Below are 27070 nucleotides of genomic sequence, written 5' to 3' on the forward strand. Positions count from 1 at the left end.
CATTACAAACGTTAACGAATGTGTACTTTTTATTAGCTGGTTTTTGCGTTAGTCATGGGTCCTGTCATGTAGTAGTGGTTATTGGCCTCGAGAAAATTTTGCCCTTGAGGCATCATCTCTCCATGTCAAAAGTCCCTCATTTTATATTCCTTAAGAACCCTTGTTATCCCTGGACAGAAGCAAATGTTAAAAATAATCGTAGATCACTTTACAGAAACTGCTTCACCGTACATATAGGATCATGTTATTGAAGACAATAGCTATTCACTCTTTCGGGATCTCCAATTTTACTATAGGTGCCGGAACGGCTCTCAGCTCGAGGTGGTAAAACACGATGTTATTGCGGCTATACAGCAGAGGCCAGTCTGATCCATTTTGTGCTTTATATTACATTGTATATATTTTTTTAAAGCGAAGCTCTTTATGGGCTAGGGTTCCGTGGATCTTTCGTATTCATCAACAAATGTGCGTTTGCAAAAACTCAGCTCGCGAATTTCATGCAAAATAGCTTGTATCTATGCAAGATCTTAGATGCTTCATCACTCGGATATGCCTTTTCAATAGATTAGTTATCAATAGACCCCATTTTCAGGATTTCTAGTCTCTCAGGTAGATAATTTTTATTACTTGCATACGGGGGTATGAGCCACTCATTGTCTTAAGTGACCGACACATTTCTCGTTGGGTAGGCACAGAAATTCTTACGCATTTAATAATGGAGGTGACACGAGAATGTGCACGTTTACCTATCGTAGCGACGGCCACCTATCAGCACAGTAAATGTGTTCGTACCTTTGTTCAAAATTCTATGTCACCGCTGTCGTGTGCTGAACAGCTTCGCTGGTCATCCGGCTTTACATAGTTGTTGTTGTTGTTGTTGTTGTTGTGGCCTGTGATGCGTGTGGCTCCTACCCACGGTGGGGGATTGGCCAAGAGATGGGTGGATTATTCGAAATTATTATGGAGCATAAATTTCCTAATAGTTATTGAAATAGCATTGAATAGCGCAGAATTGCCTGTTGAATGGCTCAGGGTTTTCTTGTACTTTCTTCTCTTTCTCTAAGCATGACGTGTTGGACAGGCATCTCTTTTATCGACGTTGCTAGGCTTTCCTTCTTGCTTCTCCTTCGGACGATATCACCTGGGTGGCAGGTGTCAATGTGTGCGGTGTATGGAGAAAATAATGTCTCGCCTCCACCACACGGAACAAAGATATGTATATCGACATAACGGCGTGAGATAGTTCCCTCGATTATGAGAACCTTGCTTTTGGGTTTCTTTTCCCCTTCGCGTCAGCAACTCGGAGGCAGGTCCAGGCGTCGCTTGAAAAAAGCCGATGCTGACACATTTCGGGTGACATCTTGTGCGATGTTAGCATTAACGTCGGCTGCTGCGAAAAAGCTCCGAATACTAGTTTTTTTTTTCCTTCCAGCCTCCTTGTTGCGGTTACTTTAGTTCTCGGAGCACCTCCTGTAGACGCTTCACAAAAGATCAGCCTTTCAATAAATGGCTGTCAGCACATCTTCGTTCTCTTTCTTTCTTTCTTTCTTTCTTTCTTCCTTTCTTTCTTTCTTTCTTTCTTTCTTTCTTTCTTTCGTTCTTTGCAGATGCCATTTTATTTTCGCTATTCATGACTACTTGTGCCAGAAATGAAAGCCTGCAAAGCTTACCTGAAGAAGAGAAAACGACCGTAGCCTCTCCTGATTATCACCCTGTATTGCGCCTAGGTAAAAAGAAACTGGTCACCGCGGTAGCTCAGTGGGTGTGGCGTTCTGATGCAGAATACTAGGTCGCGGCTTCGGTTGCAGGCCGCGCAGGCCGCATTTCGATAATGGTGGAATGCATAAAACGCTTACGTCCATGCTATGGGTGGACGTGAAATAACCGCTGTTGGTTTGAAATTATTCTGGAGTCTTCCACTATAACGTCCCTCACAGAGGTTCAGGCGTGCGTTAAGCACCTGAATTTAATTTAGAAAACAAGTGTTTTTTTTCTTTATCGGTTTACTAATAAGCGAAGTGGCTTACAAAATTAATCACGTGTTAGAAGTGAAGCGTGATTTATACCCAATTTCGGATCGATAAACTTGTGGTGTTAATATATTTTTCACCGGTTCTGGCCGGCCACAACCATGTCACATGTGAGTCGTACGAAAGGGGCGCGCAGGGCCACGCCTCCAAATTGCTTTGTAGAATTCAATGTGCTATACCGACCAGGTACGAAATAATCGAAACCGAGGCTTAGGAAAAAAAGTTCGCAAATGAAGAAGACATGGTAATTGACAGTGTCGCTTCGTGCTCTTCACAGTCTTGAAACATCGAGAATAGGTACCTTGGATGTCGCGTTTTTTTTATGCCGCTATCTTCGGAACCTTATACCTTAAACTTGTTTTTTATACTTTGCAAACCTCTTGGCATCTGGTAGCCGAGTCCAACTATAGCAGGATCTACCTGATGGCCGTGCACTGCCTATCACGACATTTAAAGGTAGCTCAACAGCCGCTAATCAGGAAGGATCCCTGACGTTGAAAACTATTTATTTATTTATTTATTTATTTATTTATTTATTTATTTATTTATTTATTTATTTATTTATTTTATGCCATGGTCGCCTATTGGAATTTTGTACTGCAGCTGTCAAGCACCAGCAACGTTGAATCAAACCAAAATGAAGTGACATGAAGGCTATTTGGGGTCGTGAATATATCGTGTGACCCAAGGCAGGAGCTTGCTTACAACGTAATGCTTCACCAAATTAGTGAAATACAGAGAAAGCAGCAAACAAAGAGAAAGAAAGGGAGGCGGAAAGGTGAAGGAAGAAAGAAAGATAGCGCTAGCGCTCACGTGTTTCGCCAATGCCCGTGCGCTCGGGCGTCGAGCCGTCGAGTTCCATGTCGTGGTCGATAGGAAGCGTGGGTCTGCGTGGCTCTATCCATAGGCCTCTGGTACGACGACACTAGCGGCGTAAGGCTCCTCTTTTGTCGGACGTGAAGACCAAGGAAGACAGAAAAAAAAAACAAGAAACAAGGAACCGTGGATAGGTCGGAGCCCTCTAAGTCTGTGTGAGCTATGACGGTGTTGACAGGTTCGATTAAGAAGCCGCCTTGCCGTCTGCCGAGGGTTTATGCTTGGCCACCTCTCCCTTCCTGGGATGGTCTCAGAGCCTGGGCGCCTGCGTAGAGCGCTTATATAAGCGTGCGGATGGTGAAGAGTGCGACTGGGTGGATAAACGTCCTTAACGAGGTGCGTGGCATGGCTATCCGGGTTCTTACCTGACATCTGATGTCCTGCTTTATAAGCGCATAAGCGCGAAGATAAGTAATCTTTGGAATGGTAGTGTTTTTGTATTTATATGACCCTCACCATTCCCGACTCAGCTGTAAAGAAAGGTTAAAATAAAGCGCAGTAGAGAAGGAAAATGCGCGGTTGTTTTGCGGATGCTAGGTCTACTGGCTTCAGTACGGTGAATGAAACGACAAAGCGCATTTATTGATTTCTCTTTATTTTGCCGGCTGTTCCATTTCTCCGTGTCTCAGACACCTCTTCGCCGCTTCGCGTTGTGGAACCGAATAAATTTCGTTTTCCACCAGATTTCTTTGACCTCTTCTTCAATCTCTGAAATTCTTCAATCTCTTGAGTTCGCTTTGAACTCCGCGGATGTTCCTGCTGTCACTCTACGTTGCTCAGATTGGTTCCCGAGCCGTAGGTGAACGAAGAAATGGAAGTCCGCATCAGTTTATCCACGCCTATCACTTTCTAAAAATGTACAAAAGGGGAAAAAGAAAAGAAAACGCAGTGTTAAATAAACGCTCATTATGCGAGCTTTCTCACACTGTATGAATATATTTACTTTTTTTATCACGAAAGTGGTGATTTACCCTACTATTGCCTACCGGTGACGCCATAACCGGCAAGCAACTAACATTGCATCTCCAGTACAAGAAAAGAAGGTTATTGCATAACTCAGAGAAAACTCTGCACCTGTCGTTACTTCAAGCTGCGGGCAATAAAAGTGTACGTGTACAATGATGCATTACACGAAGCAAAGACCACTCATTTCAAGGAAACGCTATGAAGTGTACTGCTATATGGCCTGCGCGGAGTACTAGTAGGAAGCCGGCACTTACACTCACAAACTGCAGCGGGAGTGCATAGAAACTAAATGTTGGAAAAGGCTCCTATGTTGAGTTCTAATGACATCCCCTTTGGATCGGGGTTGCGATCAATGGTCACCTAGCCTGTATGAGCTAGCAGCATTTTAACACAGCGTAATCTAGCAATCTACTTTTTTCTGTTTTAACTCATCTCATAGCGCCTGTGACCTAAGAGCAGCAAAAAAAAATCGTCTTTTCTTTCGCAACAAAACCAAGTTTGCAGTAGTTTTTCGGCGAGTATCATTTCGAGCTCCATGTTCTGAAGCTCATGTACTATAATGCTTCCTAAAGAGACGGCGGACGCAGTTTTAACACGTCGCGAGCGTCTCTTGCCATAATCCCGGCTTGCAATAGGCTCGCAAGAAAAGCTGCTTAGAAGTCCCCACAACATCACAGAAGTCAACGAACTGAGGGGAATGGAGTTGTGATTTCCGGTGCCTGAAACAGTGGAGCTCCGCGTGGCCGTTAGATGACGACGCCCGCTTCTAAATTGTGACATCTGTGCTCGCTAGCGTCCACTAAAACAATGCGCCTTTAAGTGTGTCGCTTACAGTGAGTGCTTCGCCGTTTTGTTCGCCCTCGGTTTAATCTCGTTTCACTCGGCTGCGTGCCCCCGGCCTTCTGGAGTTCTGTAATGTATGCATGCAAGCCGGCGAGCGTACCGAGAGTGCCTGCATCTGATGCTCCTTTGCTGCTTGAGACAACGGAGCACGTAAGCCAGTTTGGCTCGGGAGCCTCGGGCCTCTAACGCTAGCGCCAGACAACGGGCTCGTGGCTAGCTCGGTTTGCCATCGTTGATCTCGGCGGCCTCGCAGTGCTCATTTGCCACCGTTTTGAATGATCCATTTTGAATGGAACCGTTTTGCCTGCCCCCTGTGTACTGTCTCAGTCATTTCTCATTTATCTCAGTATGTCATTTCACTCGTCATGCATATCCTGAAACATAACTTGTTAAGAACTGGACCATGACATAGATGGCGTGACATGCACGTCATCACGTAAATGTTCACAAATGAAATGACAAGACATTCATGGATTCAATGCGATGGCAAAGGTTTCTTTAAATTGAATAAATCTGAATATGCGTGTCATGGACGTTCATGCGTGGCGTGAACGACATGTCATGACATAACTGGCATGACTGCCACGAATGCATATCATGGCATGTCTGCATGTCAAGCTACTGACATGATTCCCAATAATCTCATGACATGCATGACGAGAATTACATAAATTCAACGGCATGCATGCGTAGTATGACATTATTACCATGCCAAAAACTTATGCTGAACCAGTGGACCAAGTTGCCGACAAACTTGGGCCGATGGCTGTATGCTCGTGCTCGTCTTTGAGATGCCATGATGGACACTGAATCGTCATTCCAGTTTCGTGATCCGATTCTCCTCTCCGATTAACGCGTGCTACCTGCGCTCGCGCAAAGTGGCGCGGGTAAAAGGATCCCGAAATCTCGGCAGTGAAGCGCTGGATTGTGGGTGCATCCGTTCAAACTGTGGTTTGAAAGTAGAGTTTTGATCATCCAAACCCAGAGAGCAACGAACCGTGTCCTCATTTCTCAGGAAGCTCGTATCGGACTTTCGTTACCAGACCGTACAATCAAACATCCGAGACCTGCTCTTTCCTGGTGCACGTAGTGTCCGAGTACAACAACGCTGCATAGAATACCACTATGCCAGCGTCACCACGGCTTGGCCAAGGCCAGAAGCTGCACCACGTTACTCGTCCGAATGGCTATATCAGGGCACGGACTTCGGTTTGTGCTACAGTTTCGCCATAAGTTCACCCGTTTGTATGCGCGAAGTGACATCACGTGTTGTCGTGTGTCAGAATTTAGTTTCTGCGTTTCATTCCCATCTGGCACCTCCGAGCCGCTTCTTCTCATGAATTCGATTGTTCGCAGAAATCATTCAGGCGTCGTTACCACCGTCGTCGTCTTGCTACTGTTGTTACGCGCACGCGCTCTCACGTTAATTCTTGTTCACTGTACTCGCGTCACACACACAAGTACGGCATATGCACAAACTCATTGGGCAATCTGGTAACGCTTGCGGAACCCCAAACGATGGTGCCTAGCCAGTTCCTTTCAAAATTCTTCGTGTAAAGCCGATTGAAAATAGTGCGTTGTATCTGCCCATTTTTTTCTGCAGGCGGTTACAAGAATCTGAGAGACACCAAACGCGTTAGAAGTCAGAAGAACAGGCTTTGTATTCAGGGAAAGGAATCCATACTGCCGAATTCAAATCAGAAAACTTGAGCAGGCAAAAGATCATACGTAATAGCCGATAATATATAAAGGTCGTTTCATTCTCTCAAAGGGGCACAAAGCCGAGTGGAAAGCCGTTGTACTTCGTACACTCTAAAAATTTTAACACCCTTAAGGGTGTAAATGACTTGTCCCATGGGTGACACCCTTTTTGGGTGTATTGCTACACCCCAAGCAAAGGGGGGCAAATTAACACCCCACAACAGAAGGGGTGTTAATATGACGTCACCTCGCCTATGGGTGTAAAACAAACAACACCCTTTCTATATGGGGTGTAACACAGACACCACCCTTTCAATATGGGTGCAGCATGGACAACACCCTTCCAAAAGGGCGTTATCCCTGCAAGTATTTTAGTGTTCACTGCAGCCATGTAGTTAATGGGCAGACTAGCTGTTGTGAATGCTGCGTAGCCTTAGCTATGGTACTACCTTGTTCAGTATGAGCCAGAATCTGTGAGGCGTCGTCATATTGCGCTTCTGGTCCGTCATGTGGTAGCATAATGTGCGACCCTTTCAGGCAAACAATTTAAGGTTTCGCCATTGCAGCAAGGCACGCACGCCATGCTTTTCGTAATCTTCCTCTGCAGTGATAGTACACTGCCGGCAGGATGCAGAGCGCAATAACAATGCGCGCTGCACTAAGGACACAGGATCTCCCGCACCTTGGTGCACCAGTACTTATAACCCCGTGGAAACAGCACACAGCCAAAAGCATGGTTACATGCATTTCAGAAATAATTAAAAAGCTCCACTTGGTCAAAAATTTTCGCAACACCAGCTCGACCAGGAGGGAAAGACACCATAGCTCGTTGTTGTAGCTCATATTGAATGCAATAGAGCGCAAGCAATGCATAGATTGGCGACGGTAACAAGTGCAGTACTACAGAAGCACACGTTTGCCTGTCAAGCAGTTTTTTGCCGTTTTAAGCACACACTTTATACCTATATTCATCAAAGCTGTCATTTATCTCCACGGGATGCTTCTACTAGTACTTTCACACGACTTAAAGGTAGCACTGAAAGGCAAAGAACAAAGTGCTTCCACGTCGAATAATGTTTCAGCATTTACGAACAAAACAGCATGTGTAGCTGTGCGTGCTGTTCAATATATAAGCATGCACTATTTCCTGAAATATATGTATGCTCCATTTACTGCCAGTGACCTGCTTATACCCAATAATTTACTTTATTTTTCACCATGTGCTTGCATTGAATATTCCACAGGCATGGTAAGTTAAGCTACCAGAATAACAATCAACTAGTCTAAGGTTACCTAATCGAACAAAATCATTGTAAAATTTGTGACAAAACGTCAGAAGAAAAGTATTTATTTCATTAAAGAGAAATGGTTACATAATAATATTTGCACATTTTAAATGTAAAAAGGAAGATAAGGAGTAAAACCATACCAATACAAAGACATAAGCACCGAATAATGGCACAGGCTTGCTCAATTAAATTTTAAGCAGAACTGTTTTTTTAAATAACCTCACTACGAACTATCACATGTTTTCATTAGAAAAGCACTGCATCTTATTATAAAGCACAAAAATAACCGGTCACATAAGTAAGAACAAGTCTGAGTGTGTCTTTATCACAAGGATATAAAGTTGGGCGAGTTGGTACAGTAACATGATCTTGGATTGTAGCGCGAAGTGACACGGACACAGACTAGAAGCAGACAGGATGAGCGCTAACTCAACTAAATATTTATTGCAATAAACATATATATATATATATATATATATATATATATATATATATATATATACATACATATAGGTGACTGCAAGAAACCGAAGCTCATCTAAATAAATATTGAATACATAGTAGTAACATGAAGACGACAAACAAAAGCCATCAGCCATCAACTGCGTGGCAAATCTGAGTGCAAGCTATTCTCTTATCAAGTATACCTGTAGGCATTGCGACCAATGTGCTCCCAAGATGCATGAGGCATTAGTCATTGCAGAGTTGTAAGGACATGACAATCCTAGGGTGATTATGTTCTTGAGGCTTTTTTCCCCACTTTCCATCTTTTGAAACTAGTATACTTGTCATGAAAACAAAAATGCTACAACTGGCGTGTGATAAGTTTTGCGTCTTATTTCCTAGCAGCTCATTGAGAAGAGCCACGATGAGAAATTCAAATGCTGTTACCTCATCAGACATTCAAATTTCTTAAACAAAAACAAAACCAGATAGGCATTAGAGCGAGCATCACTTAAATACATTACACTGGTTTAAAGTTATTGCACCACTTTGTGCCAGGTAAAAATGTTAGAAACATCAAAAATGTTAAGATTCTACGGCCAACCGTGAAAACCAAAAAAAATATCATTAAGCTTTCTTAAACGGGTACAGGAGCTTTACAACTGGCCGTCTTGGTGATGGACACGCAGATAGATGAGCAGCCATTCCACTGAGACGAGAATGTTGAGGGCTTCGCATGGGAGTCTGCGAGACACTGCAGAGTAGTTCTTGGTCCACATGAAGGAGGTTGCTTGCATACACATCTGGGCCACCATACTGAATGCATGGTGTTACCGGAACCTTTTCCCCCTGCACTGTGGTAAAAAGCATGGTTAACTTTATACCATATTTAATATGCAAAAGAAGAGGTGAGGCATGCAGACAGGACACGAGAGTAGAGAAGTGAACACGAACGCGAAAAACATGAAAAATTTCATTAAATTGTTTTATTAGATAAAATTTTTATACTATGTGTCATTCATTATGAGGGTTCATAACTGCAACATATTTAATATATAATCAGGTAGAATTATCAGCTTGGTCAGTTTGTACAAGCTCGTTTGAGGCAAGAAATCAAGTTTTACAAACACAACCTCAACATTCTTGATTGAAAAAGGAACACCTCAGATGACATGCAGTCCTGTGAGTGGGAATTGTACAGTTCAAGAAAAACAAATTAAAACTCACAGACCGATCTTGAAAAAGGAATAAGCAGGTGCTACTGCAAAAAGCGAATTAATTGACAGGTTTTAGTAGCACAAGGGCATCTTTGGCCAATGAGCGCCAAGTCTATACTGCAAAAGATAAACTTAGTGCATCTTTACAAAGCAAATATATAAAGATGACTAATGCCTCTCTGCACTACAGTTGCTTTGCTCTAGCGTGAAGTCATTTTAATGCATGCACATGTACTTACACACGCTACACCCAAGTGTAACAGCTGCAGAATTAAAATTAGGCAGCGACAAAGTCGCAACCTTTAACCATTGATCCCAAGCTCTAGTAGTGACTGGAGGTAGTACCAATATCGCCAATAATGAGTCGCAATCTTTCTGCCCAATGTTATGCTGCTCTTATTGTCAAAGATGAGTTACAGTCGGCATTGAGGGAAAGCTGCCCTCAAGAGCAGCTCATATTTTTGTGTTATTTCTAACCAGAGACCAATGAAGTAATATATTTTTAGAATGAGAATGACACCGAAAAATTGAGTACGTAAGAAATTTGGAAAATTTGGTACATTTTTCCGGAATTAACTTGGGGGTTAACGGCTAAAGCGACAATCCAGAAACTAGAACAAGTTTTGACATGTTTGCTACCAGTGAATGCTAGAAAATATGTTGGCATTTTGTAGTTTTGTCCAACAATGCAAAAGGGGTTCTTAATAACTGAGCAAATAAATGGAAAAGTATCATGAAGTATATTTCGTGAATGTAATGCAGTATCACTCAACTTCTGTTACTATATAATCTCCACTTGATTAACCTGCACTTTCTGAACTAGTTCAGGAGGTGTTGCATTTCACTACTCATTCCACCAGTTCAACGTGGCAGCAACTGCACGTTGTGATTTGTTTTACTTAGTGCAGGCTTTGTACAGGGCGAGTTCACAGCATTCCCTGCACTTGGCCGAAAGGTAGTGCATGTTTACGCAGCAGGTGTGGTGCCGCTTCTGCGCGAGCGAGGTGCAGAAATCAGAGTTTTATACAATTGCTAGAGGGAACTCTGACGTTAGTGTCCACAGGAGATCAAACAAGAACGGCTGTACCAGCATGGAAATTATGGAAAGTACATGGATTTGCCTAAACTTCGTCTGTTTGGCTTCAAACGGCTTTGTGACTTTGTAAACTAGTCATTTTCAACAATCTACTGTGTAACAAATAAATAAGCATTAAAATCGTCCGACGACAGGATTCAAACACAGGAACTCTAGAACAGAAGTCTGATATTGAAACCATTAAGCCACGGAGGTATGTAACGACAAGCGAGTGCAACGCCCTGATGAATTTATCGCGGGCATACCAGTGCCTTGAGACTCTTGGCGCCTTTCGATTTGGCCACCTGGACAAGCTCAATCGTTGCAATTAATAGCAATTGTGGGTGTAGGCGCCGTCTTCTGCACTTCGAAGAGTATAGACTGCGCTGAAATTTACGACAATAAGATTTATATAGCGTATAATATACGAAGCCACAAGAACGTCTGAATTCACAAGCACGACTATCAGACAAATCCATGTGCTTCCCGTCATTCCCATGGTTGTAGGACTGCAGCGCAAGAGCTTCCTCTAGTAATTACTGTAAGAAACTCTATGGCAGAAATAACCGAAGTGCCTCGCATTTTGTTCTGGAGTAATAAACTAAGTTTTGCTGGTCCCATAAATCTTACTGGTCATTAATTCCAAGTTTTAGTGCAGTCACATGTCTAGTAGACAATTGTGGTATTTTGCATAAACATTGCAAAGCCAACTGTGATGAATGTTCACTCTGGTAAATTGTTTATGATCGAGTAGCATAGACTACTGAAGCAATCTCTGGAAGGCAAATAAAGTAATTTTCTTATTAGCAGCCTTTAAACAGCATTCGAGCATATGACACATGCACCTCAGATATGCAGATAATATTTCCTTGACTCAGCAAGAAGCGATGCTTCATGTTCCACGAGGCTACTTCTATCAAAGCAGTATTGATGCTCTCTAAAAACAATGCCAATGCAAATGATCCAAATGTTTTTCAGGGGCAACAGTTATGCCTGAAATCATGCTAGATTAGTTTTTTTAAACACATGCTCAGACCATGTTAGAAGTGCTTCTAAAATCCTCCTATTTATTAGACTAGTCATATATCTGTACACCAAGGCTACTAATTAGGTCCCATGCTATATCATCATCTTAAAACTTCACTTCGTAATACATATGCTGTGATAAGATTTGAGACCACATTGAGATGCTGAACAAGGTGAATTCATTATTTTAAAATGAAGCTCCTGTTCTTCCAAACGAGAAGAAAGGCTACTGAGGGTCAAAATTTTTCTGAATCACAACTGGGAGATGCCAGGGAAGGCACGTGGAAACTTATTTGTAATTTTCTATTTAAATGTAAAAATGATAAAGGGAAATGAAAATGGTCAAAAACAACCAGGCATGGGGGGAGAACGAACCTACAGCCTTTGCATTAGGCATGGGATGCACTAACCACTGTGCCACAGGGGCAGCATTCAACCGTCCACAATGGCCCCTCAGATTGTCGACGCTCGAACACGGCCGTAGTACCCCAGTGGTTAGTATATCACATGCGTAATGTGAAGGTTATGGGTCCGTTCCCCACCCACACCTGGATATCTTTTAATCCACTTTCACTTAACTAGAATTTATCACTTCTATACTTCATATAAAAAACTTAAAACATGTTCCTGTATGCTTTCCTTGGCCTCATTATCTGCTGGCTTCTTCCAGTTCTGTTACTTCCAACACTTATACATATTCTAATCTGGTAAGTAAACAGTTTTGCATGATGCTGGAATGCAATATAATACATTATTGCAGGGCCGTGTTATGTAGAATGCCTTACATTGCCCAGGCAAGGTGTATTAATGTCAATCTAAAAAAAAACAATTCCCACTCCAGGAAGAAATGCTGTGTACTGCTGTGTGCAACAGGGTTTAACGAAAACAACTTGTTCAGAAATAAAGCCACCAAACAACGAGGAAATATGAAAACTAGATGAAAATTTGTGCAGTTGCACGTTAAAAATTTAGCACAGCAACAGATGAAGACATAATGAATGAAGCGCGAGGATGGTTTATTTTGGACACACGAGGCAATATACTTGAAAGATGCATATGAGCTTACACGTGGAGAAATATTGTTTATGTAGCAGCTAAACTACGAACAGGCCTAGAACACACTGATACAAGGTGTCGAGCATGTAAATCTTATCATGCCCTTAAGTCAAAGAAACATGGCTGTTTCTCATGATTCGCTACACGTGGCTGGCTCACACAACTTATCCACTTCTATATATGCCTTGTAATTACCAGGTGGTCTGTATGACATGTGCAAGCTTTAAATATGTACAAGTGCCACGTAGCTGCACAGCACCAAGGTAATGTCGTTTGCCATCGTTTTGAGGAAGTGAAACCAATTCTTGCATTTTTCCTAATTAGGTAATTAGTTATTAAAGATTATTTAACTGCTGAATTATATTCAAATCAAAAGTGTCAGTGCAAAAATTGTAGAGCATCCTGAAAAATTCCTAATCCAGCTTTCTACTGCTCAATAAGTGCAACAAATTCTTTTTTTCAGGCTTGAAAGAAGCCAGTGAACACATGCAAGTGCCGTGCAACTAACCGCTCGTGCACCTGAACACCGTTTGGCTCCTCCTTTCGTGCTTGAAAAAAACTTTTTGAAAAGAATATTTTAGAAATCAATTAATTATTATTGCCTATGTTTTAGGCAAAATGCATGAAATAGTGTGACTGCCACCTCCATTTTCGGCGACATGAATTGACTCCATTTTCATGTCCAAATCCAGCTATACATAGTGCGTGTTTTGAGCTGGTTCTGTAATTTAGGCTGGTTTTGACTAATTGAAGCTTCGCACCCTAATAATGCAGTCAGCCTAAAAAGAAATTGGTACATAAACGGTCGCTGTCAGTACTCCATACTCCTTTAACTTAGTGCAAAGTGCTTGTGAGCCAAGAAGTTGGTAGTTCTAAGCAGTATTTCTCATTTTGAGCTGGTGTTATAGCCCACTTACTATGATGCCATGCTGCTCAGTCATGCTGGTCCCAGCTTCAACCTAGGCCATGGCAGCTGCCCTCCAATGAGGGTAAAATGCAATAACACTTATGCACTTAGATTCAGGTGTACATTAAAGAAGGCCAGGTTCCCAAAACTTCAGGTTGTGACTTTGGAATGTAAAAAGCACAATTTAATTTTAAAATCTAAAGGTGCTTTATTAGGAGCAGGGGCATCATTTTGAGCTTTTACTGCACTGCCATGGCACCAAGAAGCTCCAAGTAAATAAAAACAATTTCTTAGACAATGTACATATCTTGCAAACATTTACAAACACTTCTCTGCATGCACCTCTGTTGCTGTTATATTTAGATCCGTATGCCAAGGCGGGTTATGATGTTAGAACATGTTTCAAACTTGTTTTTTTTTTACCGCTTTAAAGTTGTTGGTTATTTTGCATCTCATTGTGTGTCGAACGCACATTTCAGTGCATCAATTTCTTCAGAAAGTGCACTCCTCTTTATTTATTTGTGCATGCAAAAAGGGTTCAGAAGAACTGCTTTCTGAAAGTCTGTATAACAAGCAAAAAACAATTCTATGTAGGCTGCACAAAGAGAAAGGATTGGTTTGTAATTATGTTATTTAGTTCTTGAAAAAAGAGGCAGCTGTCAGTATTCTGTTCCAAAGTAAAGATTGCCCCTACCTGGCTCTGCTTCATTTTCCGATGTTGATGGTCCATTCGGGGGCACTCAACTGATAGGCTGCACTTTGGCGATGTCGGGTGTGCTGTCACCAGGCCCAAGGTCGATCGACATCCTCACCAAAAGTCGAGTCCAAACGCTATAAAAGAAATATCTCATCATTTTGCTATCAGTTTTGTCATCTTGCGTGTTTCATACACGGCCGTCAGTATCCAAGTGACGAAATATTTCGTCACTTGGATACTGAAAGAAATTCAAGCATTTTCTGGCAGCCAAGCTGATGATGATGATCTGTGGTGTTTTATGGCGCAAGGGCCAGGTTTGGCCAAAGAGCGCCGTGACAAGTGGTAATGTTGACGATGTATTATGGAAGATGTGACTTGGCTGTAAACTGGTCTAAAAATTGTCGCTGTAAAGTGCGTAAAATCTACGTGCTATAAAATTATGGCGATGACTAATGACGAATATTATGAACATTAAAATCCATCGTGGAAGAATGATGCAAAATATAAAATATATAGGATGGTAAAATTACTTGGAGCACTGCTGCCTCGCCAGAGCCCTTGAAACACAAGGACCTAGAAGCATGTGCTATACGAAAGAGCTATCACAGCGGCATCCTCTGAAGAGAGGACGGCAGCCAAGCTGAATACACAGTAAATGGAGAACACTAAAGAGCAAATGCACTTGTCACATTAGATTGATCAAGTACAGCAGAAATGGAAAATAAATCAGTGATACTGTGTCTGTTGGCTTTGAATGCAAGAAACGTAAAAACAGGAACTTGCAGCCACGCCACTTTGAATTTCCCGCGTCACAAGCTTGGCATCGTCCGGTACTCGGGGATAGTAACCGCTTAAAATCGAGATGAACGAGCGTCGGCATAAATTAACAGGATACTTAACCGGGCAATATTGGCGCATAAAACAACTCACGTAGCGAAGCTACTGTCAATTACCCGATGACGCATCTCCGGGCGGTGCGGTTTGGGCGAACAATTCAAAAAGGAATGAGAGTTTCACTTGTTTCACGCCTACTAAGCTAAGACAGAATTTGAGTTTCTTACTAAACTATACTGGATATTTACGCTCCGAATAAAACGCTCGAAATTTTGTTACGTCACATTGCATACGTATGAAAGTGAGGGAATTGCTTTTATTGTATTCTGCCCAGACGGCATGTGGCAGCTACCACTCTCATGCAACAAAAGCATGAAAGTGGTACTCGTGACACCGAAAACAAACATAAACAGCGCCAATGTTACGCCCTTTGGAGTTGGAAATAAGCACGATCAATCCAGTTAGTTTTCTAGCTTTCATAACGCCATGAACACGACCAAACATCGAGCGAAACAACTCTCTGCTCTCGAAAATTGTTACCGCTTGTATTTATATACCTATCGCTGCCACAAGAAAAAGTTAATGGGCTAGCTGTCCACAACCCGCAGATTAGACTGACAGCAACATGTTACGGTAACGTAAAACAATTTCCACGCTGACTTTGCAGCCGCGGTGTGCTCTAAGTGCCAAAGTTCTCGTTTGCCGCTCGAAATTCACACCATGATGACCGGCGCTGCATCTTTCAAATGAAATATTGCACGCTTTGCTCCGGAGCTCAATAGGAGGGCGAAACGCATTTGCACGTACCTGAAATCCGCATGCCGGAAACCCGTCGACGCTTCCGAGAACGGGGCGCACAGCCATACACACCCGTACGGCGGCTTGACTTGGACGTGAGGCACTTCTATCAAACATTTCACATGCGACATGTTTCACACCGATTGCGCGAACACTAGAAAATGACGCAGGCCGCATTGCGACGCCGAGCAGACGTGCATCCACCGATGAGCTATGTGCGCGGATTGCAGAGAACAAAACCATACAAAACGTTAGGCGCGAGAAGATGGCGGCTCTCGTAGCGGAGACGAAGCGGACGAAGCAATGACGCGCGAATGAACGTTGCCAACCGTTGGTTCCGCGTTATGCCGGCGGTGGCGGCTTTAGTGGCGTGTGTTGCGGCTGTCTAATTTTTTATTCCTTTTCCCCAAACAGTATAGCTAAGATCAGTTCTTTGAATTTTTAACTGTGTCGTTTGGCATTATCTTTGTCTTTTTATGTTATTAGGCGGCCAATTATGGCCTCTCAGGTTCGCGCGCGCCAGCTTCGTGCGCAAATCTCGGAGGCCATAAGACAACTCAGGAAATGCCGTTCTTGTCGTTGTTAACGTTTCATCATCGTTTCTTCAACTGAGATAGAGAGGTAGTGTCCCTTTTGCCGGGGTCGGGAGGGGGCGATCAAGACGGCATCGCTCAGCGGGGGGGCGGGGGAGTGGGGTTGGTGTTGGTTCTTATCGCGAAATTCGCGAACCCTGCGATTTTTTTTATAACGTAAGCATTTCTATACTTACCCAACAAGAAAAACCATCCGTCCATCAGTCCGTACCGCACGATATCTTTCAAAATAGAACCCACAGCAGCGAGTGAATTCACCTACGTGCTAGCTCACGCTTCAACGCGACCGAAGCGGCGAAAACACTGCGCTCACGAAGCTTTCAGCTTATGCCGCACTATGCGCTTTGCGCAGATCACTTTCAAGATAGGTGTACGCGCGTCTGTTTTCAAAGCGAAGTAAACGGTGAGAACACAGCGCGTGAAGTTTTCAGCAGTGGGCACACTCTGTCCACAACGCAGTTCGCTTTCAAGATACGGTTCCCACGGCCGTGCCACAAGCAGCCGCCGCCGGAGAACGGTTGATAATGGTTCGACGCGGATGAGGAGGGCTAAAGAGCGATACCGGCTCAAAACGAACGGAACGTCACCAGCGCGCCTGGCCCCGTCACCTGCAGTACTTTGCTTGCGCCGCCGACCAGAGCAGCTCGTGTCGCCGCAGCGCTGTCGTTTATACTTGTCGGGTCAAGTCTCATAACATTAATAACGACATGAACTGCGTGTAGATGAGGAAGAGTCACAATGCTCACGCGCACTTAGACAAATGCGAGAGGAGTTCCTCTGTGATTTTTTTTTACCGGAAATGTGCAGTCAGCGGTGGGACCCAGAGTTGACAATGCCTGTAAGGGGGGTGCCAAACTTTTTTTTTTTTTTGTTAGAGTCTTGCCCAGCTCCCAAAGATCGGCTCAAGCTAAGACTTGCTGATGGCTGTATGTGTTTTTTATTGTCGCATGCCCTCGAACCGCCACGAATCCTACAGTGTAATGACATTAGAGCAGTATTCACGTCCAAAGGGAAATGCAGACGGTAATTGGGCTGCCTAAGGTTTGCGACCCGGCGGCAGCTGCCCTCCCGTCCCCCGTTTCCGTTGACAAGTTAGGGGGAGGGGTCTAGAGCAATCTTACACCTCCCTCCCCACAGTGGCGTAGCCAGAAAATTTTTTCGCGTGAGGGGGGGGGGGGTCCCAATTGACCGCGGAGGGGGAAGGAGCGGGGCCATTGCCATAGCAGCAAAAATTTTACTGTTAGTGAGCGTTACAAGTGCCCGGCGTGCCCCACTTGGCTGCGCCGCTACTAGCCCCCCACCACCCCGCAATCAACGCAAATCGAGCTATCAGAACGTGCATGACACGTATGCATGACATAACATGAATGACATGCCGCGAAGCTAGCATGGATGTCGTCACATCATCAACATCATCATCATCAGCTTATTTTGACGTCCATCGCAGGACGAAAGCTTCTCCAGCGATCTCCAATACCCCTGTCTTGTGCTAACTGGTTCCACGTGTCTTCAAGTTTCCCAATTCCATCACGTCCACATTATTCTCTGCCGTCCTCGACTGTGCTTCCCTTCCCTTAGCACCCATTCTGCAACTCCGATAGACCATCAGTTCTCGCCCTTACGCATTGCAATGTCTGCCCAGCCCGACTTTTTCCTCTTAATGTCAACCACAATATCAGCTATCCCCGTCCGCTCTCTAATCCACATCGCTGTCTACCAGTCTATTATCGTCATGCCTAATAATTTTAATTCCATCGCTCGTTGCGCGGTCCTCAACGTCTTCACAAGCTTCTTTGGTAACTTCTAAGTTTCGGCCTCATGCGTAAGTAACGGTAGAAAGCAATGGTTAGCAGTAAGCTCCCTGGTCATGATTTAGTGATGCCTGCCGTAAGCTCTCCAGCTAATTTTTTATTTTTGTTAATTTCCTTGACCAGAGGCCCCTGCGAGTAATTAACCTCAATAAACGTATTTCTGCGCAGGTTCTAGAGGCTGACTGCCGACCATGACATTCGTTCTCTCGCCAGGCTGCGGAACATTACTTTTCTCTTCTGCATACTAACTTTCAATCAGACTCTTACGCTTTCTTCGACAAGGTCCTCAAACGTTTGTTGCAAATAATCTGCAGCGTTGCTGAGTATGCCAATGTCATCTACAAACCGTAAGTTGGTGAGCTATTTACCGTTAGCCCTCACTCCTAACCATTCCCAGTCGAACTGGTTGCACACCTTTAAGTATTCAGTGATAGCATTGTAAATATTTTGCCATTGATCATACGAAGCCTTTTGCAGATATCTGGCTATGCAAAGTCTGCGCGTTAGTGTCATCCGTTTGATATCAACATTCGTGGGAAACTTCATTTTTGACCACTGTTCGGAGCCAGTGCGCTGCTGCCTAGATGTCCCGATCTAATCATTCCAGCTACCTAATTCAAGCGCAGGTAGCGCGCGTTTCATGTATAGCCAATATCAACGCCTTAACTGGCAATGTTCATTTATCATATACTGTAAGCTTGTTCACTTACTCCCTTATAATTAGGGTGTAAATTAGAAAGACGGGGGTGTTCCAAGGGTGTTTTCTTGTTGAACACCCTTTTCCGTTAAAAAGGGGTGTTTTGAGGGTGTTTACAAGGGTGAAAAGATGAATACACCCGTATTACACCCATAAGGGTGTGAAAATTTTAAGAGTGTAGTCCACTTGGGAAAAACTTTGATAGACTAACGCCATTGTGCAGGATTTTCCAGAATGACATTCCTTTAACGATAACACGCTTCCCTGACATATTGCACCTTATGTACCTGAGCAGTTAACTAAAGCATTGAATGCTACCAAGTCGGCGCTTCAATAAGGCGCGAGTAGTCAGCGGTTCATTTCCACCTCACCCCATAAAATTAGCATGTCTGCTCATGTGTAGACGACAGAGCAAGTCAATACAGATTCGATTTGCCGTGCTTCTTTAAAACAGGGATGCCCATCGAAACATTTCTTAAATCCGTAGAACGAGAACACGTTCACGGGATCCATCATCGCGATAACAAGGAGGGGCTTTCCCGTTACAGGGAAACTGGCCATCAGGACGAATAATCAGGAGAATGAGGAGGATGAACGCGAGGACACGAACTAAATTAATTGCCCGAGCAAATTTTTACCCTGTGCCCCAAAGGCTCCTGTGCCAGGAGCAGCGTTCCATTCAGGCATTTAGTCATGATACCGAGCTTATGCAGAGGGCTCTTGGCCTCGCATTAGCTGCGCCCCCGTGGCACGATTTATGGGCCTGACAGAGCACCCTTATAAAGTATTGTTCAATTGCTTGCGTAGCGTCGAAATGGCCTGTTAGTGGAGTGGGATGAGAAGCTCGGCAGAAAGTTTCTGTTTATGTGATCGTCGTCACGTAAGCATTGCACCGCAAAACACACTGAGAGAAGTAGCAAATGCCGTGGCACGAGGATTGGCGTACACTTATCCACTTACGTTACAATCACCGCGGCTTGTGCCATTTTTAAGAAGCTGGCTACACACATGTAAAGTACTACACGTATATAGGCGGTTGCTTTTTAACGCGATAGCGTTAAGGAGCTCGTTTCGCAGAAAAGCCGGTGTCGTCGGCGTCGGTGTCGGCGTCGGCGTCCGCGGCGTTGGCCGTGAGCGATAAATCACGGCAGGCACTTCATAAATAAAAAGCAACTTCCGAGATGGGCTGGGTGGGAATCGAACCAGGGTCTCCGGAGTGTGAGACGGAGACGTTACCACTGAGCCACGAGTTCGATGCTTCAAAGCGGTACAAAAGCGCCTCTAGTGAACGCGGTGTTGCCTTAGAAACGAGCTGTTTCTAAGGCTCAGGTGTGCGTCGCTTGCTCAGGCGCACATTTCGTTGTCGCGCCGAACGCTGCGTTGCTCGACGCTCACCGCGTCCGATGAGGGGCTTGTAGTCGCTGCGCCGTCGCCCATTGTCTTACACCCCTTGGCCGGTCGACGGGAACGCTGTCGCGTTCCACTCTTGAAGGCGAAGCTTAAGCGTCCTCCAATTTTTTCGTTTATTACTTCCAGCTATATTTCCCCCTTTCATTTCATTTTGTTTGGCACGTACCACCTATCATTATCTTGCTTAAGTACCTCCAGAGTATTAGGCAGGCAAGCTTATTCAGAGCAGGTGTTCCGTTCCTGCGTGCGACCATTCGGCTGGATTCTGCACACACACACACATGTGTATATATATATATATATATATATATATATATATATATATATATATATAGTCACAATATCAGTTACTCCTTTTGAGTAGAAATACATCACATTAATGTGCTATAACGTGCCACTGTGGCGTGCATGAAAGCAGCTGGGTATTGTCGCCATTTGCTTTCGTCGCACAACGCGTTCCAGAGATGTTCTTGTTATCTCGAAAATACTTCTAGGGAATAGGCCGGCTTAACTATAGGTAAAGTACCTTTCTCCTGCCCACTTTCCTAGTTGCTGCATTTCTGGCCTTTCTCCCATAGTTTCACAATATTAGCCGCGACAGTCTTTCTACCAGCGGCTTCCAGCCAGCCTTACCAAGACTTATAGTTGATGTCACCTGTAGTTGAAACTCGCTGCATGCTGCACATGAAGCGACATGTACCAACCATGCCCCTTCATCGGCGAACTCGGCTGGTGTCGGTTTAGTATGGCCAGCCCAGCACCACGACTGGAGCGTTCCTGCATTCTTGTGCCGCACAAAAAGCTCATAGCACTCCTAAAGAACCGAAAACTCACTGCGTGTATATATAAAACCTGACATATCAAAATGAACTGTTTCGCCGAAACATTGAAGACATTGCAGAAATAAATATTCACATGTGGTGCCATGTATAATGGCATAAATCCCAAGTGATGCTGACAAACGCCTCGATAGCTGCGGCGAAGAGACAATGAGCCTATGAAATGAAGCTCTAAAAATGCCCCTGAGGCTTCATAAAGACCAAATCACCTCGCGCACGCTGAATTTTAGTCTGTGGAGTTTATCGCTTTTCTGTCTAATTGATCCTGCCGGCTGTTCAATATCCTATGAAAATATAGCTGAAGGTAGTGGCTTTTGACTACAAGCCTGAAAGCCACTAGCTCTACGGGAGATTTTCGAAGTGTACAGGTCACGGAAACCGCAACACGGTTGTAAATATACCCGAAATATTTGTGTTGATAATTCTGACAGGCATTTTAACAGTTTGTATACCGAGAGGTGGAACATTTATCCTGAGAGAGAGAAAGGATGGGTAGGAAGGCAGGGAAAATAACCAGAGGTAGCTGCGGCTGGCCACCGTGCATATGGAAAAGGAGTAAGGAGATCAAAAGCGAAAGAGAGACGAAGAGAGTGAGATATATAAAGAGAGACGGGCACTAACAAACCGCGTGCACTATAGAGTGGTACGGGGAAGTGTTGTTAGTCTATCGTGAAAGCCCGTAGACCGTAGAAGTCTTAGTAGCGCGAATAAGGCCTTCAGCGCGGATGTTCCTTAGGAGCACTGGCCTCGAGCTCTTTGGTCTGATAGTGCACGATTGTCCAACTAGTCCAGTACTCTGCACATCACTTGTCCCTCTGCACTCGGCAGACGCAGATAACACGTGCAAGCGTCTCATCGCTGCTGCCTGTGTCGCACGTGGGACCATTCCAGTAATGAAGGCACATGAGTTGGTAATTGCAGCGCCTAGCCACAGACGGTACAGAGAGAGAGAGAGAGAGAGAGAGAGAAAACTTTTATTGTCAAGGTTGAGTGGAGTTTTCTTATCCAGCGGTGTGGGCTACCGTGGCGTCTGCTTCGCCGCAACGCTATCAGCCTATTCCGCCAACCGTATCTGGTCTTGCGGTTTGGAGCTTTTCGTTTTCATCTCCCACTCTTCGTGTGAAGGAACTCGCCTAAAGAGTTCTATCGGGGGAGAGTTCTTTTGGCATCCCCACAAGATTTGATCTTCATCCGCCAGGGGGCAGTTACAATGTTTGCAGTTTGGTGGATATTCACCGCTGGTAATTGCAGATAGTCTTTTTGGACTAAGTACAGACCTAGTCTGTACTCCCCTGAGGTCAGTGGCCTGTATTCTTGTCAGTCTCGTGCTGGGATGTATATAGTCGGCTCGATTCGCGGTAATAAACGGCCATTTCGTTAAAGGTGTGGATACCTTCATGTCGGTCAACCCCGTCGGGCAAGCCCACCTCCCGGTTACTATAGCTGCTCGGGTGGCTAGGTGGGCGGACTCATTGCCAGGGTTGCCCGCATGAGCGGGTACCCACACCAAGTTCAATTGATTGAGTTCTTTGTTCATGATTCTGAATGCTCGAGGGGGAATGAAACCCGAGGTGTAATTACGAATCACTGTTTTCGAGTCGGATATAATAATCTTGGTGTCCGGGATGGAGGTGCCCATGGCGATGGCGGCCTCTTCCGCCTCCACAATAAAAGATGTGTTTACCATCGCACAGCTGATGGTGTGTCCGTCGCCAGTATTGACGGCTATGGGGTGTCGACCATCCACGCATCCACGTATATCATCCGCGTATATGGCGGGTTGGTTTTTATAGCATTGCCAGAGTGCCGTCGCCCTAGCTTTACGTCTACCGCTGTTTTCAGTGCTCATGTTTTTCGGAAGCGGGGGGATAATGATCTTGGTCCGGATATTGCCAGGTATCCGCTGTCGTTGCGGGATGTCTAAGACTGGGCGATACCCTAAGGTGTCCAGGATCCGCTGTCCCGCGTGTGTGCCGGATAATCGAACTGTTTGAGCCCATTTGTGGGACTCTGATTTCCTCAACGTCGTTATGCATCCCTAGACTCAAGAGTGCCTTTGTATTAGTCAATTTTGGTAGCCCAAGAGCCTGTTTGAATAACGTTCGGATTAGACCGTTAATCCGTTCAAAGTCCCTCTTCTTGTGATGCAAGTAAGGGCAGACATACCCCACTCGGCTCAGAAAAAAAGCCTGGATTAGTCTGCAGGCATCTTTTTCCTTAAGAGGAAGCTTTAGCTCGGGCCCAACTCCGACGCGGCCTATTCAAATACATGTAAAACGCAAAAACGTTTTTATGAGAGAACCCCTGGACCGATTTTGATGAAATTTGTTGCATTTGAAAGAGAAAGTTAAATTCTAGTGACTGTTGGAAACGGAATTTCGATTTAGGACTTAAATTTTCTTAAAACGATTTTCAAATATTTGACCGTTCGAAAAAAATAGAAGCACGAAGTTTACAAATTCATAGCTCTGCATCAAGAACTGATATCGCGGTTCTGCAAACGGCATCCATTAGACCATTCAAAGCGGACAAATTCAATATGTCATTTTACATCTTACGTGAATTTGTTACGTTGGTTACAACGGTTTTGCAAAAGTTGTATTTCCCTATGATTAAATTTTTTTATATTCATGTTTAACATATCAATTTTGTCCGCTTTAGATATACTATTAGATACAATCCACATAATTGTATTATCATTTTTAGTGGTTGAGTTACAGAGTTGTAAACTCCATAGTTTCGTATTTTGAAAATTTACGATTTTTGCCAATTTTTAATAAAATATTGACAACTTAACTCAAAGATTCGAAACCAACAGTCACTAGATTTTAATTTTGTCTTTTAAATGCAACAAACCTCGTCAAATTTGGTGCAGTGGTTACCGAGAAAAACGAATTCTCCTTTTACATGTATTTAGATAGGAGCACTCGAGCTAAAGCTTCCTCTTAACTCCGTGCCGTCGGTTGGAGACCCTCCTCAGAATGTTCTGTAATTGCCCTGGTGTAGTTTGGAGTCGTGCTACGGCTTCTTGGTTGTGCGTGTTCTGCTGTATCCACAATCCTAACACTGATTTTTGGAACGGGTGGGACCGGTTGTCCAGCTACCTGCACCTGAATGTGCGCGGGCATATTGGCAGCCGGATTTGCGGGATTCTTGTTCCGCACTATAAGAAGTTCTGATTTTTTCGGCGAACAGCTGAGGCCATTGTTGCGAACGTGTTTCTGCACTGCATCAGCCGCTATCTGCAGTGATTCTGAAATTTCGACATCCGACCCAGTACACGTCCAGATCGTTACGTCATCGGCGTAGACGGCGTGCCTGATATGAGGAATCTCTTTGAGCTGTCGGGATAAGCCATTCATGGTAGTATTAAAGAGGATAGGAGAAAGTACTGCTCCCTGTGGTGTACCTCTAGTGTCGAGATCTATAGTTTTGCTTTCAATATCGCCTATGTTTACGGTGGCAGTAAACCCCTTGAGGAATGTGGTAATATAGGTATATGTTCTCTTACCTACGTTCATGTTGGATACGTTTTCTAGAATGGCTCGATGTGAGACATCGTCAAACGCTTTGTGTATGTCTAATGCTAACACTGTTCGAGTTGCACGTATAGGCGCTGGGTTTTGTACTTGCCACTGTATGTCTTGGGTGCACAGTTTGGGTGGAAAGCCGATCAGTGTCTCTGGGAAGAGGTGGTTGGTTTCGGCATAGTCAACCAGCCTATCGAGAACCACATGCTCCATAGCCTTACCAAGACAAGACGTAAGGGATATGGGCCTGAAGTCCTCTAGACTGATTGACTTGCCCGGTTTAGGAATGAAGACCACGCTAGCGTGCTTCCACTCTTGCGGGAGTGTACCGTTTTGCCAGTGCCGATTAAAAAGCTTGGTGATCATTGTTATGGCAGGGTCATCTAGATTCCTGAGCATTTTATTGTTGATCTTATCTTTACCGACGGATGATGTTGTGCGTAGGCAGCTGAGAGCGGCGCTACTTCGGCCTCGGTGATGTCTTCGTCTAATGTTGTGTTTTCGTCTCCTCTCTACTATTATTCACCCCGCTCCCGTTCTGTATTAAAGGGAAGCTGAAAGGTTTTCCAGAAAAAATGAGTGAACATGTGTACGCAATGGTTTTCAACCCTCCGAATTCGAATATCGTATCGAAATTGAGCGAAAGGAAGCGCAAATATATTTTATTTCGTCGAAAAGTGCAGCAGCCGACACGCCCAGTACGCGCGTCTCGTTTCCGCCTGTGATTGGTCGGGCGCCTAGTGAGGTCAACTCTAGTCACCGACCGCTGCCGCTACACATGAAGCGCGGTGCCAGGTAGTTTGGTGCTGTAATGTAAAATTAAGAGGTAATGTAAAATTTAGAGAGACTGCGTTTTTCTGAGGAGTTCGGCGTTACTCCCTACATGTACAAGCCGATTGCGAAGAGCCGGCCTCTCGAAGAAGCAAACGATGCTGGTGCGAGCAGTGTTTTCGACGCGAACGAAAGCGAAGTCTTGGGATCTCCTCGTGTTGGAAATGCTCTTTGGTGAGTATGTTTTTTGCAAAGCGATCTAGTGATCTCGCCGATCTTTCGCCGATCTATAGAGCTCGTTTCCGGTCAAACTACTGTAGTGTTGTGTTCCTGCATGTTTCCTCGTGGAACGTAAGCGAGGATGCGATCGTCGGCATTTGTGCGCTGCACAAAGCTGTCGGCAATCTACAAAGACGGTTTAAACGCGTGAAAAGCTTCCCGGTTCATGCAGTACATGTAGTGACCTTCATCTGTGCGCCATCCGCACACTACTCGTAACCGAAGTCGTAAAGGCGGCCAATTCCGTCGGCTACGTGAGACGGTCGGTTTCTCGCTGTGCGCGAGAGAAGGGGGGAGCGTGGCGTCCTGGCGTGCGCCTGCTTTCCAGCACATGCAAATTCTACATTTGCACTGCGTTATGGTAGCTGCATGCAGGCTGTTTTACAACACACGTGCAAATAGAAAATTCGCGGCGCTTTGCGACGAAACCTGCCTCAAGGGCGGGAGATAAACATGCACCTTCCGTTCAGCGTGCTAACACGAAGGAGCTCGCAGTAAATCAAAATCCAGGTTTGGGCGAGTTCGTGTGTACGCTCCTTGTGTACGCGAACACTGACGGCACTGCGCCGGGCCTTAGACGAGCCGACTTGACTGGCAAACCCAACGCACGTTTTAATGATAAATTCTCGTGATAATCGTAGTCAAGTGGTTGGGGCACAGCTCTGTTGTTCTTGAGGGCTTGAAATTCTTTCGCTTCACAGCAGCCTCCCACTTCGTTAAAAGCTTCTTGTCTTGTGGGAAGCAATGGAAGACAACATCGTCGCGGCCGCTGGTGCTCGTGCAACCGTAGGCTGCACAGAAAGCCGGCATGATCGGCCCACCACTTCAGTTGATGCTGCGCACGTTGACTACCACTCTACATACACGCAGACGCACCAACAGAGGAATGCAGGGTCGATCGAAGCAGACTACGATGGCACGCACGCAGAAACAAGCACGGTCAGGCACGGTCGCGCAGGCTGCGAAGGAACGAAACACTAGAGTTGAAGTCACAACGCCGCGGTTTCCGGTCTCCGGTCGCATCGTCAGCGTCAGCAGCAGCGCGCGGCATTCGACGGGGGGCGGAGCTACAGCGCAATTTTAACCGACGATTACGTCGCTCCTAATTGAAAAAAAAAACAAATTTTACCTACATGGTTTATAAGGTTCCCGCATCCGTATATGAGCGTCTTATTGAATTCGACAGACTCTTCAGATTCCCTTTAAGATATGGCCCGATCAAGAGGTTTACGAGATCAGGGCCTGTTCCCGGGAAACTGTACGATTTTCTCAATCCTATTATGAACAGCACATTTAGAGTGTTGTGGATCTAGCATGTTCTTAAGCTGGGTCGAGGGGTTCTTTTTGCTTAACTGGCCATTCATGCTGTCGCATAATTGGT

At 44.8% G+C, this 27070-nt stretch overlaps 1 protein-coding gene and 1 long non-coding RNA gene across 2 annotated transcripts in view; both read right to left on the bottom strand.

Moving 5' to 3' along the window:
- Positions 1-27070, bottom strand: part of LOC142583195 (roundabout homolog 1-like) — a 187070-nt gene that overhangs the window by 83253 nt on the left and 76747 nt on the right. The window lies entirely within an intron of this gene.
- On the bottom strand, positions 8210-16131 carry LOC142583194 (uncharacterized). Its single transcript, XR_012828567.1, has 3 exons — positions 15769-16131; positions 14125-14261; positions 8210-9003 (listed from the first exon to the last, which is right to left on the bottom strand). It is a non-coding gene; the product is annotated as an uncharacterized LOC142583194 (long non-coding RNA).

This window comes from Dermacentor variabilis, chromosome 5, assembly GCF_050947875.1.
Source record: "Dermacentor variabilis isolate Ectoservices chromosome 5, ASM5094787v1, whole genome shotgun sequence".
Classification (NCBI taxonomy): domain Eukaryota; kingdom Metazoa; phylum Arthropoda; class Arachnida; order Ixodida; family Ixodidae; genus Dermacentor; species Dermacentor variabilis.